The sequence below is a fragment of the Moschus berezovskii genome, chromosome 23 (genome assembly GCF_049115385.1).
Source record: "Moschus berezovskii isolate FMDL1 chromosome 23, NW_MosBer_1.0, whole genome shotgun sequence".
Lineage (NCBI taxonomy): Eukaryota > Metazoa > Chordata > Mammalia > Artiodactyla > Moschidae > Moschus > Moschus berezovskii.
This window is the reverse complement of record NC_142482.1, coordinates 51,953,690-51,969,378: the sequence shown is the minus strand read 5'-3', so window position 1 is coordinate 51,969,378 and position 15,689 is coordinate 51,953,690. Positions and strand designations below refer to the sequence as shown.

Genomic DNA, 15,689 nt, shown 5'->3' with positions numbered 1-15,689 from the left:
TTGTTGAGTAGATGCTCAATAACTTAAAATTTTAATAAAACAAAGTTGAATGTTTATAGTCACTACTAGATGACAAATGACACGCATGAATTTTGGCTGTTTTGGAACACATAGTAAAAGGACCTCAACACTGGCAGCATCTTGAGACCCCAATATAATTCAAGCAATTCAGGACCATCAAGGTCTGAATATTTATGATGTGAATTATCTAGTTCTAGTTACTTCTGCTTGCTGACACCTCTAGCACATTTTATTCTAATATTTAAAATATCATCCAGATTTCCCTGGTGGTCCACTGGTTAAGACTTCGTGCTTCCACTACAGGGGTCACAGGTTTGATCCCTGGTTGGAAAACAAAGATCCCACATGCCATGTGATACAGCCAAAAAGTAATAAAAATTATTATAAAATATCTAGAGTGTATAAATTAATTCGTTAGATGCCAGGAGTTTGACCCTAATAGTAAAGATTTGGGAATGTTGGAATTGCAATACCTAGGATCTTAGTCTTCATGTGGAAGGAGGCAGGATGAAATTTGTATGAAGATTCTCAAAATGTTGACTCAGTTTATTATATTTTGTTATTGCAGTATGATAATCATATAGCCTTTTCATCTCTTGGTTTCTATTCCTTCTTACCTCTGATGGCAGCTGGATTTCATGTCATTCATTTTTGTCCATTCATTCAACAGTTATTTTTGTGCATCACCTGGGGGACCAACCACGGTTCTGGGTGCTGAGTATATAACAGTGAAGAGAATAGACAGAACCCCAGCACCATTGGAGCTTACATTCTAGTTTCGGAGAGAGTGGAATGTAACACAACCATAAGCTCATGAACCCAGTTCTTTTCAGATAAATGAGGCTGAGTCAGGAATGAAGCGATGGCCTCTCTAAAGAGGTGCCATTTGAACTAAGGCCTGATTTTAAGAGATTTCTTGTTTTTTGGACACTCTTTCGATAATCCCTTCTTTTGTCTCCATTAGAAGTATCTTGCAGCAAGGAATAGAAAGACTGAAGTCTAGTGATGTGATGTTCTCTGGTCCTATGACAGCAAAATAAGGAGACTGGATCATCCAGAGCCTCTTTGCAGCTCTGAGTTAATACACTTTGTTCCCACAGAACACACGCAAGAAATCCATCTCGTTACTTTTTCAGTATCAGAAATCTAAGTGGCCAATACTCTTTTAATGACTTTATCTTTGGGATCACTTTGTTTTGTAAACCATGTAACAACAAGTTGGTACAACCCTAGCATTTATATGAAATAGGAAGCAGGATTCAGACGTGTTGGCAAGATACCCAATACCGGGGACATGTCTTTCTTTGGGGTTGGATTGTCAACTAACTAAACCAGAGACGTGTCTAAAGGGGTTCTGAACTTGTCTACTTCTGCTTGGTCTATTCTTTTAAGAGATAAAAAGTTCAGAAAACTCAGGAGAAAAATAAGTGAAGAAATAAATATTCAAATCTCTTAAGGCAGCTGTTTCTGACCAGGAAAGAGCACCACTAAATGTTTGTCAGTGCAGGGGTCAGCGGGGTGGGGGAGGGGGGTGGAGGGGTGAGGTGGGGTGGGGAGGAGGGAACAGTGTTGCTATTTACAGACCTCTCATGCTCATTTTACCTCGGGGAACTTTATGGATAGCAGATGCCAATACTCAGCAATAGTCATGACTGTCTGGTTAAAAGTCAGGTCTCATTATCTCCTGGTTAACAATTCACATTCTGAAACAGACGACCTAGACTCAAATGTAATCCTGTCTTCAGGCTTGAAGGGAAGTAAGACACTGTTTTAATCTAACATAAGTAAATGCAGGAAAATCCTCGCCGGAGAGTGGAAGAGGTTCCTGGTTCTATTGTACTTCCTGACTGTCAATGTGTGAAAGAAACCTTCAGGAGAAGATGTTCCCCAAAGCAGCCTTTTTAAATGTTAAACCACTGCACTTTGGAAACCGAGATAAAGAGCTTTGTACTTCGAGCTGTTTCTCTGTTCCTTTCTCCTGAGCTAAGCCTCCTGTGTAATAGCTTCTGCAGTGTGCTTTGTTCTGCAGAGATGTTTCATATTGCTGCAGTCCCTTCTGTCAGTAATCAAAGGCACACTGAGTCAGACTTGGCCTTTGGAAAACCACCAGGATAATGACTGCCTGTAATTATATAAATGTTTAAATAGCAATGGGTTTTAATTTAATTTAATGAAGGCAAAACAGCATATTCTAATACAATGCCTCTCCTTGTAAGTGGCTACCTTGTCCTTTGGGTAACCTTAGGATAGAACCTGGTAGCACAATGAGAAACATAGTAGGTACTTTAAATATATATTTTTTTAATGAATAAACAAATGAATGCTTAATAAATGTGCCTGGTCTGATTCTAAAACACCCTTATCTTCCCTTTAGAAATTTGGCCTTTCAGTCATCACTTTTTAAAGTGTTTATTTCAAAAGCATGTGAATATTGAAGAATAATTAACAACTGAAAGTAACATACAATATGCCTTCTTTAACGCTGCTGCACCCTCCCACTTAAATTCACGTGATATGACTCTCCAGAGATTGTTGTTGCTCAGTTGTGTCCAGCTGTTTGCGGCCCCTTGGACTGCACCAAACCAGGCTTCCCTGTCCTTTACTGTCTCCCGGAGTTTGCTCAAACTCATGTCCATTTGAGTCAGTGATGCCATCCAACCACCTCATCTTCTATCGCCCGCTTCTTCCCTTGTCCTCAATCTTTCCCAGCATCAGGGTCTTTTCCAATGAGTCAGCTGTTTGCATCAGATGGCCAAGGTATTGGAGTGTCAGCTTCAGCATCAGTCCTTCCAATGAATATTCAGGGTTGATTTCCTTTAGAATTGACTGGTTGGATCTCCTTGCCATCCAAGGGACTCTCAAGAGTCTTCTCCAGCACCACAATTGGAAAGCATCAATTCCTCAGTGCTCAGCCTTCTTTATGGTCCAACTCTCACATCCGTACATGACTACTAGAAAAGCCATAGCTTTGACTATACAGACCTTTGTCAGCAAAGTGATGTCTCTGCTTTTTAATATGCTATCTAGGTTGGTCATAGCTTTTCTTCCAAGGAGCAAGCATGCTCGCCTAGGCAGCGCATATACTAAAATTGTAACAATACAGAGAAGGCGTTAGGGGTATTAGTTCTGTAAGAAAGAGAAGCAGTCCCTGACATTTGAGAAGTGGCCTGCCACAGCTGGACCTCAGAGCTCCCAGGAGTTTGCCTGGTACTGATGGCTAGACGGGTGCCCCCCCATTGGATATAAAAATCACAAAAAGCACTGGCATCAGATAGGATCACTTTGCAACCATGAGAGACAAAGCAAACCAAAACAAAACACCATTTGAGAATCTTGTCTCAGCACAGGAAAAAACACGATTCCTATGTAAACCACAGAAAACAAAACAAAAACCAAAACCCATGGACATCTTCCTATACTGGCTAACATGAGTAACTGCTGCTTCTCTACCAATTATGGCTTTAGCCTTGATTCATTTCTCCTGCCCTAGAGATAAAGTTTAATAAGATATTCAATAATAGATTTGCTACTGTTTCCTGACAGGATCCAATGCAGAGCAAAGCTCCACTTTCTTGAACATTCTCCAATGATGCCTAACCAAAGCCCAGCTCCTACAAAAAGTCACTTTCAAGACAGTCTTCCTGAATCCCACTGTGGTGGCCCCTGGCATACAGTCTCCGTTGTTACAAGGGGCTTAAATCCTAACTCATTCATCTGCAGGTGTGTGCTTGGTGGTCTCTGGCTGGAAGGTATTGATTACATTTTGTGATTTCAGTTTCTGATATTTTCCCCAGTTTGTCATTTTCCATTTTACTTCATCAAAGTCATCTTTTTCACTACGCAAGTTTGTATTTTTAAGAAGTAAAAAATAATTTTAATTGCTCTGGATTCTGAATCATAGCAAAGGAAAATTTCCCACCCACCAATGTCAGCAAATTTGGAAAACTCAGCAGTGGCCACAGGACTGGTAAATGTTAGTTTTCATTCCAGTCCCAAAGAAAGGCAATGCCAAAGAATGCTCAAACTACTGCACAATTGCACTCATCTCACACGCTAGTAAAGTAATCCTCAAAATTCTCCAAACCAGGTTTCAGCAATAAGTGAACCGTGAACTTCCAGATATTCAAGCTGGTTTTAGAAAAGGCAGAGGAACCAGAGATCAAATTGCCAACATTCGCTGGGTCATGGAAAAAGCAAGAGAGTTCCAGATAAACATCTATTTCTGCTTTATTGACTATGCCAAAACTGTGTGAATCACAATAAACTGTGGAAAATTCTGAAAGAGATGGGCATACCAGACCACCTGACCTGCCTCTTGAGAAACCTGTATGCAGGTCAGGAAGCAATCATTAGAACTGGACATGGAACAACAGACTGGTTCCAAATAGGAAAAGGAGTACGTCAAGGCTGTATATTTGGAGAAGGAAATGGCAACCCACTCCAGTGTTCTTGCCTGGAGAGTCCCAGGGATGGGGGAGCCTGGTGGGCTTCCGTCTGTGGGGTCACACAGAGTCGGACACGACTGAAGTGACTTAGCAGCAAGGCTGTATATTGTCACCCTGCTTATTTAACTTCTATGCAGAGTACATCATGAGAAGCGCTGGGCTGGAAGAAGCACAAGCTGGAATCAAGATTGCCAGGAGAAATATCAATAACCTCAGATACTCAGATGACACCACCTTTATGGCAGAAACTGAAGAAGAACTAAAGAGCCTCTTGATGAAAGTGAAAGAGGAGAGTGAAAAGGTTGGCTTGAAGCTCAACATTCAGAAAACTAAGATCATGGCTTCCGGTCCAATCACTTCATGGCAAATAGATGGGGAAACAGTGGATACAGTGGCTGACTTTATTTTCGGGGGGGGGGGGTCCAAAATCACTGCAGATGGTGATTGCAGCCATGAAATTAAAAGACGCTTACTCCTTGGAAGGAAAGTTATGACCAACTTAGACAGCATATTAAAAAGCAGAGACATTACTTTGTCAACAAAGGTCTGTCTAGTCAATGGTTTTTCCAGTAGTCATGTATGGATGTGAGAGTTGGACTATAAAGAAAGCTGAGCGCCAAAGAATCGATGCTTTTGAACCGTGGTGTTGGAGAAGATTCTTGGAGTCCCTTGGACTGCAAAGAGATCCAACCAGTCCATCCTAAAGGAAATCAGTCCTGGGTGTTCATTGGAAGGGGTGATGTTGAAGCTGAAACTCCAATATTTTGACCACCTGATGAGAAGAGCTGACTCATTTGAAAAGACCCTGATGTTAGGATAGATTGAAGGCAGGAGGAGAAGGGGACGACAGAGGATGAGATGGTTAGATGGCATCACTGACTCAATGGACATGAGTTTGGGTAAACTCCAGGAGCTGGTGATAGACAGGGAGGCCTGGTGTGCTGCGGTTCATGGGGTCGCAAAGAGTCAGACATGACTGAACTGAACTGAACTGAAGCTATAAAGGAATTTATTCATTTTTGCTTCTAGTACCTGTATGGTTTCACTTTTTACATTTAGATCTTTGACTCAGTTGGGATATATCCAGATATGTGATATGAAAAAGACATTCAGTTCAGTTCAGTCATTCAATTGTCCCAGTACTACCAATAAAAAATCCAACTTTTCTCTGATTTGAGAGGCCACCCTCATTACATCCTACATTTGTGTATGTAATTAGGTCTATTTCTATATTTTCTATTCTCTTCCACTGGTCTATCTGTCCATTCTTGTGCAATATCACATTGCTTTAAGACAGAAGCTTCATAATATGTTATTTCTCCATGCTCTGGATTATGAGGTTTGCCTACTATTCTTGTTTTTTTATTTTTCCCCTTCTAGATGAATTTATAATCAAGTTGTCTTGTTCTAGGGGAAAGCCCTAATGTTAACTTAATTGGGGTTACATTAAATTTATAAACTAACTTAGTGAATACAGCATATTTATGTTGTTGAGTCTTCCCACCCAAGACCATAATGTGCCTCTACACTTTTTCAGGTCTTCTTTTATATCCTGAGCAGGCCTCACATAAGTTCTAAGTGTAGGTTCATATAGTGTTCTCTCTCCCATTGTGTCTTATATTGGGTTTTAATTAGCATATGAGGCGGTTATTGGTTTTATATGTTAATTTTATAACATGAAACTCTATTTTTATTGTTTAGGGTAGTTTTTCACTGGATCTTTGGAATTTGCACATATATAAAATCATATCACCTGCAGAGAGTTTTGCCTCTTCCTTTCCAATTTTTGCCCTTCTAATTCCTTTTTCTTATCTGATTGTATAGGCTAGTACTTTCATCCCAGTGTAAAATAGCAGTAAAGATAATGCATCCTTGTCTTGTTAACCATGTTATTGAAAAGTTTTTAGAGTTATCACGTTACTAAAATTTTGGCCTTCGATCATAAAAAGGAAGTCAGTCACTCAGTTCAGTCGCTCAGTCGTGTCCAACTCTTTGCGACCCCATAAATCACAGCACGCCAGGCCTCCCTGTCTATCACCAGCTCCCAGAGTTCACTCAAACTCATGTCCATTGAGTTGGTGATGCCATCCAACCATCTCATTCTCTGTCATCCCCTTCTCCTCCCACCCCCAATCACTCCCAGCATCAGAGTCTTTTCCAGTGAGTCAACTCGTCGCATGAGATGGCCAAAGTATTGGAGTTTCAGCTTTAGCATCAGTCCTTCCAATGAACACCCAGGATCGATCTCCTTTAGAATGGACTGGTTGGATCTCCTTGCAGTCCAAGGGACTCTCAAGAGTCTTCTCCAGCACCACAGTTCAAAAGCATCAATTCTTTGGCGATCAGCCTTCTTCATAGTCCAACTCTCACATCCATACATGTAGTCATCATCAATTTCTATTCTATTGAATAGTTTTAATAGGAGTGAAATTTCACATAATCAGATACCTTATCTACCTCTGTGGAGATGATTATATATAATCTTTCTTTTTAGGTCTCTTAAGATAAAGAATTATATTATTGAATTTTCTAGTAATGAATCACCCCTGCTTTCTCAGAATAAATCCCAGTTGCTTGTTATATATTTTTAACGAATTGATATATTGTGTGTTTTAATATTTCATTTAAGATTTTTTCCTATGATATTCATAAGTGATATTGGTCTGGAGTTTTCTTTTTGATGCAGTCTAGTGTACTTTATTGGAGAAGGCAATGGCAACCCACTCCAGTACTCTTGCCTGGAAAATCCCATGGACAGAGGAGCCTGGTGCGCTGCAGTCCTTGGGGTCGCTAAGAGTCGGACACGACTGAGCAACTTCACTTTCACTTTTCACTTTATGTATTGGAGAAGGAAATGGCAACCCACTCCAGTGTTCTTGCCTGGAGAATCCCAGGGATGGGGGAGCCTGGTGGGCTGCCGTCTGTGGGGTCGCACAGAGTTGGACACGACTGAAGCAACTTAGCGGCAGCAGTGTACTTATTAGTATAGTCTTTCCAAATCTGGAAGATACAAAAACAGCACTGGGAAACAGTGTTAAAGATAAAACCTGATTCCTGTAGCAATTAAAAGTAAAAATGGAAAATGACACAAATTATTTTAGAATAAAATCCATATCCGATATTTGACAAGGAAAGAGAATTTATATACCATTCATGTTTGTGACTAAAATAATCCAATGCTACTTTAAATTTTTAACTCTCCCTGCACAGCAACTATAATTAGAACTGAGTTCTATACACATCTTTTTAAAAAAATTTTTTTTAGCATCTATCACCAAGCACATCCCCAATTTCTAAGAATGCTTTTATTCTTTAGCTGAGTAAACAGCAAAAAGTGCTGAAAGGCAAATAATAATAAATGTTCGGGGCACAAATCAGCAGCTGCTCAGAGTAAGTTTCTTGCTGTGTAAAACAGTTTGGTTTTGAAGAGAGTTAAAGAAACAACCAACTGATGTTCAGAAGTTAAGATGAAAAAGTTAAAGAGCTGCCTACCCTAAACCCATAACCCCAGTAGAAACATAAGTAAAGCATCAGTTGAATCCTAATTGTGGGGCAGTCTACAAAATCCCTGACCAACACTCCTCAAAACTGTCAAAGTCATCAGAAACATGGAAAGTCTGAGGCACTCTTATAGCCAAGAGGTACTTAAGGAGTTCAGTTCAGTTCAGTCACTATGTCGTGTCCGACTCTCCGCGACCCCATACTGAAGACTAAATGTGACCTAGATGGGTTACTGGAACAGAAAAAAGACATTAGGTAAAAACTGAGAAAACATGTAAATTATGGACTCTATTTAATAACAATATTATTGCTTCACTAATTGTGACAAATGTGCTATAAAAATGTAAGCTGTTAATAATAGAAGAAAATGAGTGATGTGCAAGGCAACTTTCTGTACCGTTGTCTCAATTTTTCTATAAAGCTAAAACTATTCTAAAGTTAAAAGTGTATTTTTTTAAGGTTAAAGGAGCTTAAAATATAATATAGGTGTGCCTTTTCTTCTGCTGCCAAAAAAATACAGAATTAGACCAACAGGTACATGCAGAGGTGCTCATCACTAATCATCAGGGAAATGCAAATCAAAGTCACAATGAGATATCGCCTCACACCTCTGAGAGCAGCCATCATTAGAAAGACAAATGATAAATGCTGATGAGAATGTAGAGAAAAGGAATGCAAATTGGTGTAGCTACTATGGATAACAGTAGGAAGTTCCTCCAAAAATTAAAGACAGAACTACCATATGATCCAGCAATTCCACTTCTGGTTATATACCCAAAGGAAATTAAAACAAAATCTCAAAGCAGTAGCTGCACTTCATATTCATTGCAGCAATAGTCCATATATATACACACACACAATGGACTATTATTCAGCCATGACAAAGAAGGAAATCCTACCATTTGCAACAACATGGATGGATCTTGAGAGCAATGTGCTAAGTGAAATAAGCCAGACAGAGAAAAGCAAAATAAATGGCATGGATTGCATATGGAATCTTAAAAGAAAAAAAGCAAAAAACTAATCAAAGCAGATAACAGATTAGTGATTGCAGAGGCAGGAGACTGGGGTGAGAGAAACGGGTGCAGAGGGTCACAAGGTACACACTTCCAATCATAAAGTAAACAAGTTCTAGGGATGTAAGGTATAGTTTGTTGACTACAATTAATAACACCGTTTTGTATTTTTGAAAGTTATTGAAAGGATACATCTTAAAAGTTCTCATCACAGGAAAAGAAAATTGGCCACCATGTGAAGCCATGGATGTTAACTAGCCTTCCTATGGTGACTACTTTGCAATATACACAGGTATCAAATCATTATGTGGTATGCCTTAAACAGATACAACTTTATATGTGCATTATATCTCAAAAAACCTGGAAGAATGTAGAATCATATTCTCCATTTCTCTACCAGACTTTTCAAACTACCTACTAGTGTCAGCTCAATTTGCGGTTTGGTTTTTCACTCAGAAGTATATCTAGGCTTGTTATGGTGAAGACGAACGGTGGGTGGAGTGAAATGGGGAAGTGGTTTGTTTGGAAGAAAATCAAGATGCAGAATCAGAGTCCCGCGAGGGACAGACTTGTTGCCTTCCTTTTACAAGAATTTGCTGATCAGCAGCTCTCTTTTCTTTCCTGATCCTTTTCTGCCTCTCCTTTCTGTTTTCATTCTGGGGACTTGTTGGGTCAGACCTGCGAAGTAAAACAGAAACAGTCCCCCCTCCAGGCCTTGCTAGCTCATGGTCGTGAGAATGTGGGAGCCTGCCTTGAGGCCAGTCTGGTGGCTTCAGGTCACGACACACTTTTCGCGTTCCTGTTTATCATTGGCTCTTGTTTTCCACAGTCTGTCCTAGAAAAGTCAGTCCTTAACCATGATCTCTGAGTTAGTATTTTCTAAGACCCTTAGTTTTGATTGTCCTGCTATCCTGTCCAACATAGAGATAAAGCTCTCTTGTTCTTTTGGAAGCAGCTGGAGTCACTACCCAGAAGATGTAACTGCGTCTTCCTCAAGATGTCCATAAAGAGGAACCAGGCCCAATTCCTCAAATGCATTTCAAAGACACGCAAGCCACTTTAGCTCTAAGAGCCATTTAAGTATACGGTGCTTGTTCAGGAAACCTGGGACAAAATCCATTGCAAAGGAGTTCACTATTTTAACTAGGAAGCAGAACTATCCTGAGTTTTGTGACATATCAAAGTACACAAGGGAAAAGATACAAATGTGAGATGGACCTAGACATCACCCACGCCGGCTGTTGTCCAGACAGCTGCGGGGCCTGGGGCATAGCTGGTTGCCCAGGCCAGCTGTACATTTCAGTCCCCTGGGAATCTTAACCTTGGCCCTAGAATGTCCTTACTGTAGTTTGGTTCCCTTTCCTTTGCATTCAGATTCCATTCAGTTCCTTTTTTATCATATTTTCTGTGAGTAGAATTTAAAAAAGGACTGTTTGTGGTTTGAATCCGGAGCAAGACAGGGAATTTGTTTGAGTTAACACAAAAATGACGTTAGAAGGGGAACGTTCTCTTAGTCTTTGGGGATACCTAGCCAATACCATCAGGCTTTTAGAGAGGATGGCTCTAGTGTTCAAAAGATCACAGCATGATATAATGGGTTTTTGCCATTAACATTTTATTATGGAATATTTAAAATACATACAAAAATATGTACGTTTTGATTGTGCTGTTATCCTGCCCAACACAGAGATAAAATTCTCTTGTCCTTTTGGAAATCGTATCTATAAAGAACCCCCAGCCTCACCAGTTATGCCCTTAAGGCCAATCTCATTGAACAGATACTTTGAATCACTCCCTAAATGCCTCCCTCCCTCTCTACATGGCCCAGTATTCTGAAACAAATCCAAGACTGTAATCTCCTCTAGAAAGAGTAGGGCTCTTCTTCAAAGCATAACCACTATTCTGCTATCACATCTCACACACAGACAATAATTCCTTAATACGATCACATATCCAGTCAGTGCTCACTTTTGCCCATTGCCTCATAAGTATTTTTTGAATTAACTCATTTATTTTAATCTGGATCAGAATAAGATCTATATTTTGCAATCGTTTGACATGTCTCTGGTCCCTTGATGTACAAAATTCTCTCTTTGCACCTCTCTTGAGTTGGGCACAACTTCTTTTTTTTTCTAAGAGAAACCTGATCATTTCTTCACAGTCTGGACTAGCTGGAATTTTTCTACAGTCTAGATTTTTCTGTCTACATCCTGACATTGTTTAATGTTTTACTCCTTCCCCTTTCAGACTCCCCACCCCATCCCCCCATCCCCCATACCTGTTTTTTCTTTTTTAACTTGGATTCAGTGAAATAAAGTTTTGAGCTTAAACTCAAGGACAACAGATTGCACTGAATAAGTTCTCCTTTTGAAAAAGGCAGGGCTTCCCTGGTAGCTCAGCTGGTAAGGAATCTGCCTGCAATGCAGGAGACTCTAGTCTGATTCCTGGGTTGGGAAGATCCCCTGGAGAAGGGAAAGGCTACCCACTCCAGTGTTCTAGCCTGGAGAATTCCATGGACTGTATAGTCCATGGGATCGCAAAGAGACACAGCTGAGCCACTTTCAGTTTTGAAAAGGTGTTTCACTTTTTTCCCACAGACCCCACCGGTCTACCAGGTCACCCCGTAATTTGTCTCGAGGGTTGAAAGGAGAGCAGTAAATTCCAGAACACAAGCAAATCTATTTATTTTCCAGAGTTTTAAATAGAAGCACCCAGGTCTTGAGTTTCAAGCAATCAGCATTTGTCTACACAAAGGGTACTCTTCTTTATGGCAGCATTTGGTTTTTTAAAATAACCTGTTTTAACTCACTCCAACCCTCTCCTGCTTGCCATTCATCCAGCCACAAGGGGAAAGAAAAAAGGAGAGAAGAAAAGTTGAAATATTTAGTGTGTTGCCATCTGAGTCCATTTTAGTTACATCACACAAACTTAACACAGGCAGCCTGCGATGTTGATCTTAAAACAGCACAACAGCCTCCTTCAAGACTTCATGCCTCTCTTCTGCTTTCCCTTCCTGGCCCATCGGACCCCAATCCCCAAAGGGTTTCATGGAAAAGCAGTGGACCAGCACTGTTGAGAAGGAAATGCCGAGCTCTTTCCCCACTTGAGATTTGACTCAGATACCTGGTCTACACTCCCTGACCTGATAGAACACTGACCTCAAAAAATTAGGACTGCTGTCCAAACACCCGAGGTTTCCTGTTCCATTACAGACTGATTATCATCAGTTCAGTTCTCTAAAACTCCAGGGAATGATTTTTTTTTCTTCCTCCTAAAGCAGGGTCTGGCTGGAAGAGGAGTTTTTCTAGAGCACTTGGCATAGCCTTTAGTTATGCTCACTGCAAAGCAGGCTTAACTGCATCCTCTCCAAGGAGCCCCACCTGGGGGCTTCTGTGCCCCGTCCCCCAGGGGACTTTACTCTTCCTCCCCACCTTTCTAACACCCATTGTCTCGTCTCTCCTTCCCCACTGGGCTGCACTTGGGATGAAAGATTCTCGGTTAGTTGAAGGAAAATGGTAGCTGGTCAAGGAATCTGCCCTCAGGGTGTTTCTTCTAAAACAGAGAGCATCTCTTGAGTTAGAATAGGGGAGATAAAAGAAATGGGTTTCTACTAAGATCTGCTAGTTCAGGGGAATTGATTCAGTGAGGGGTGTGATCCCCACTCTAGCCTGCCCTGTTGTGCTGGGGATTCCAAGACCTTTGTGATCAAAGCCCTGACTACTTTTGTACTGTGTTAGTGCCTCACAGAGTACAATGGTGAATGCTGTATGTGGTCTGGAATCTTAAAAACCTGAAATCAAATCCTACCTCTGCTATTTATGACCTTTCCTACTTTGGGCACCTTTATTTACCTCTCAAAAGTTGAATTCATACCTCATGCCTACTGTTTGGAGTCTTTAAAAATGATACATGAGCCAGAAAGAAAAAATACTCTAGTTGACACATTGCCATAAAAACAACTTAAAATAGATGTTTAAAGCTTTCAGCTAATTTTCCTATGCAAATGAATCTTTCATATAACAAATGGCAACATCAAAATCTTATGCCTTGAATTGGAATAGCTATACCTGGTTTTCTCCAGGGGAAAAACAAAAGGTTAACTCTTCAAAGGACCCATCTTTGAGAAGGAGCCAGTCCAAACCTGAGGATATGTAAAGCTGCACCCTTCAAGCAAATAGGGGAGAAGGGAACTAACCCAAGTTTATTTCCATGAAAGTAGAAATATGTTGGGATCGAGTTTGCTGTAATGGTTGCAATCTACCATTTAGTTTATGTAGTCACATTAAAGCTGTAGATTGGTTGTATAAAACATACATATGGAACCTATAACGCATCCTCTATTTCCTCATCAGCAAAAGGAAATAAAAACAAAGTTGAATGCCTCTTAAGCACCCGATTCTTCATACAACAGTATGGAATGAGATTGTGGTAACAATCCCATTTTCCAGCCAGGGAATCCTATGTCCAAGAGCAACTTGCTTGAGGTCAGTAGGTTAGTAGTCAGCTTAACCAGGAGTCCAGCTCCAGCGTGCCAGTTCCATGCTCAAAGTTTTGTTGCAGTGACAAATGAACAGGATACCAGAAAATTGTTAGTAGGCATTTGGTAAATGTAACTATGCAGTAAAAACACATTCTGCTGAGAATCAGGGGGAATAAAGGTGATACTGAAACCACGAGAGAGCAGTCCACTTCCTCCAAGTCCTGTCAATTAACTCTCTGAGACCCTGTAGAGCAATCTGAGGACAGCCATTCAAGCTGTCATAAAAACTGGTTGGAAGCTTTACCACCACCCAGAGGTCATTGGGCTGAACTGCAAATGCAAAGGGGAAATGTTATTGAAGGGACTGTAAAGTCCTGTGCATATTACGGTTTTTCCATTACCGTGTTGAACTGACATCATATTAGACCCCTGGGATAAACAGATGATCCTCAGAAAAGAGATAGTTTCCAGCCTCCAGAACATAAAGTAGGTCAAGGAGTGGGGAAGACCATCTGGAGAAAGAGGTTGTTCCGAGAATATTCCTGCCTTAGTTTAAGTTGCCACTTCCTGTACCAGCAACTACATTTTGAAGAACATATGTTCAACACGTGCTCCAGAGAGGCAGCCATTAATACCATCATCCTGCTTCCTGGGAAGGATGATGTAAGGGGCAAAGAGAAAGGAATATGTGAGAATCCAACCTTTCACATTCTTGAACCTGGACTCCTGATTCATCTTGATGTATTTAGGCAAGATCAGAAGAAGCAAATTTAATATGTAGTCCATGATTTTACGTCCTTGAGAAAATAATAATTTTTATTTTAATATTTGTGGAACAGATCAAAAATCTCCCATCTGAGACACTTGAGAGAAAGCAAAGGAAAAGGAATAAGGAAGGGTCTCATACTACTTTAAAAGAAATATGTCTTCTATGATTCAGACTTTGCCTCTCAGTAAGGGTCTCAGTACATTTTGTATCTACACAGCCAGGGTTCTGGTGACTCTGAAACCACCTCAGATCTACTCTGGGTTTGGGTTGACTTCTTCTCTATGGCACACCAGCAGAAAGTTTCGTTATGAGTCATTGCATACCAGGACCCTTCACACAACCAAACAGACCTTCTGGAGGTTCTGGAATCGACTCCTTCTAGACTCACACATATACATTTTATAATTAAATTGTCAAAAGCTAAAGCCAGGGAAAGACTTTTAAAAGTAGCAAGAAAAAAGCAACGTATTCATATACCTGGGAATCCTCATAAGACTATCAGCAGATTTTTCATCAGCAGCTTTACATGCCAGAAGGGAGTGGTACGATATATTCAAAATCCTGAAAGAAAGAAAGAAACTTGCCAATCAAGAATACATTATCAGACTTTTGCTTCATAACTGAAGGAGAGATAGAGTTTTCTAGACAAACAAAAGCTGAAGACAAGTTCATCACCCTCGACTAGCCTTCAAGAAATTGTTAAAGGGAGTTCTTCAAGCTGAAACAAAGACACTAATTAGTAGCAGGAAAACAAAACAAAGTTATAACTCATCTGTAAAGGTAAATGTATAAAGTCCTGAATATGCTGAATATGCATAATGGTGGTGAATAGATCATTTATAACACTAGAATGAAAGTTAAAGGACAAAAGTATTAAAAATAACTAAAACTATAATAGAATTGGTTAATGGAAATACAATTTTTTTAAGTTGTAAATTGTGACATCAAAATCATAAAATGGGGGTTAGTGTCTAAATGTCAAATTTTGTTCAAAATTAGGTTGTTATCAGCTTAAATAGACTTATTGATATGTTTTATTTTATTTTATTTTTTTTTTTCTTTTAAATTTAGAATCATGATTTTATTGAAATTTTCATTTGAATTACACTCTATTTATAGGTTAATTCAAGAACAATTGGTATTATTCCATGCTGAGTTTTCCTATCTAAGAACACCCTATAGGTTGGTTGGTATTTCTCAGGTTGGCAATTATCAGTATAAGTAAGTGGCATATTTATATATACTAACAGTATAATGCTACTATAAACATCGGGATTTTCACTTTGTCCTGTTTTTGGAAGTGGTTTTTTTTTTTTTTTTCCAATTTTATTTATTTATTTTTTTCAAGTTGAACAGACTAAATTTCTTTAAACAAACTTACTTATACTCCAGAGTCCTTTAAAAACTTAATAGCATTTATACATTGAAGGTATTTGATTTTCTTGTAACTAGCACTT

The 15,689-nt window shown here is 39.7% G+C and overlaps 1 long non-coding RNA gene across 1 annotated transcript in view; it reads right to left on the bottom strand.

The window, feature by feature from the left end:
- Window positions 1-11,759: 11,759 nt before the first annotated feature.
- LOC129543656 (uncharacterized) overlaps window positions 11,760-15,689 on the bottom strand; it is a 50,752-nt gene continuing 46,822 nt past the window's right edge. The window contains exon 3 of the long non-coding RNA XR_008683313.2: window positions 11,760-14,793. This is a non-coding gene — a long non-coding RNA (uncharacterized LOC129543656). The remainder of the gene's footprint in view (window positions 14,794-15,689) is intronic.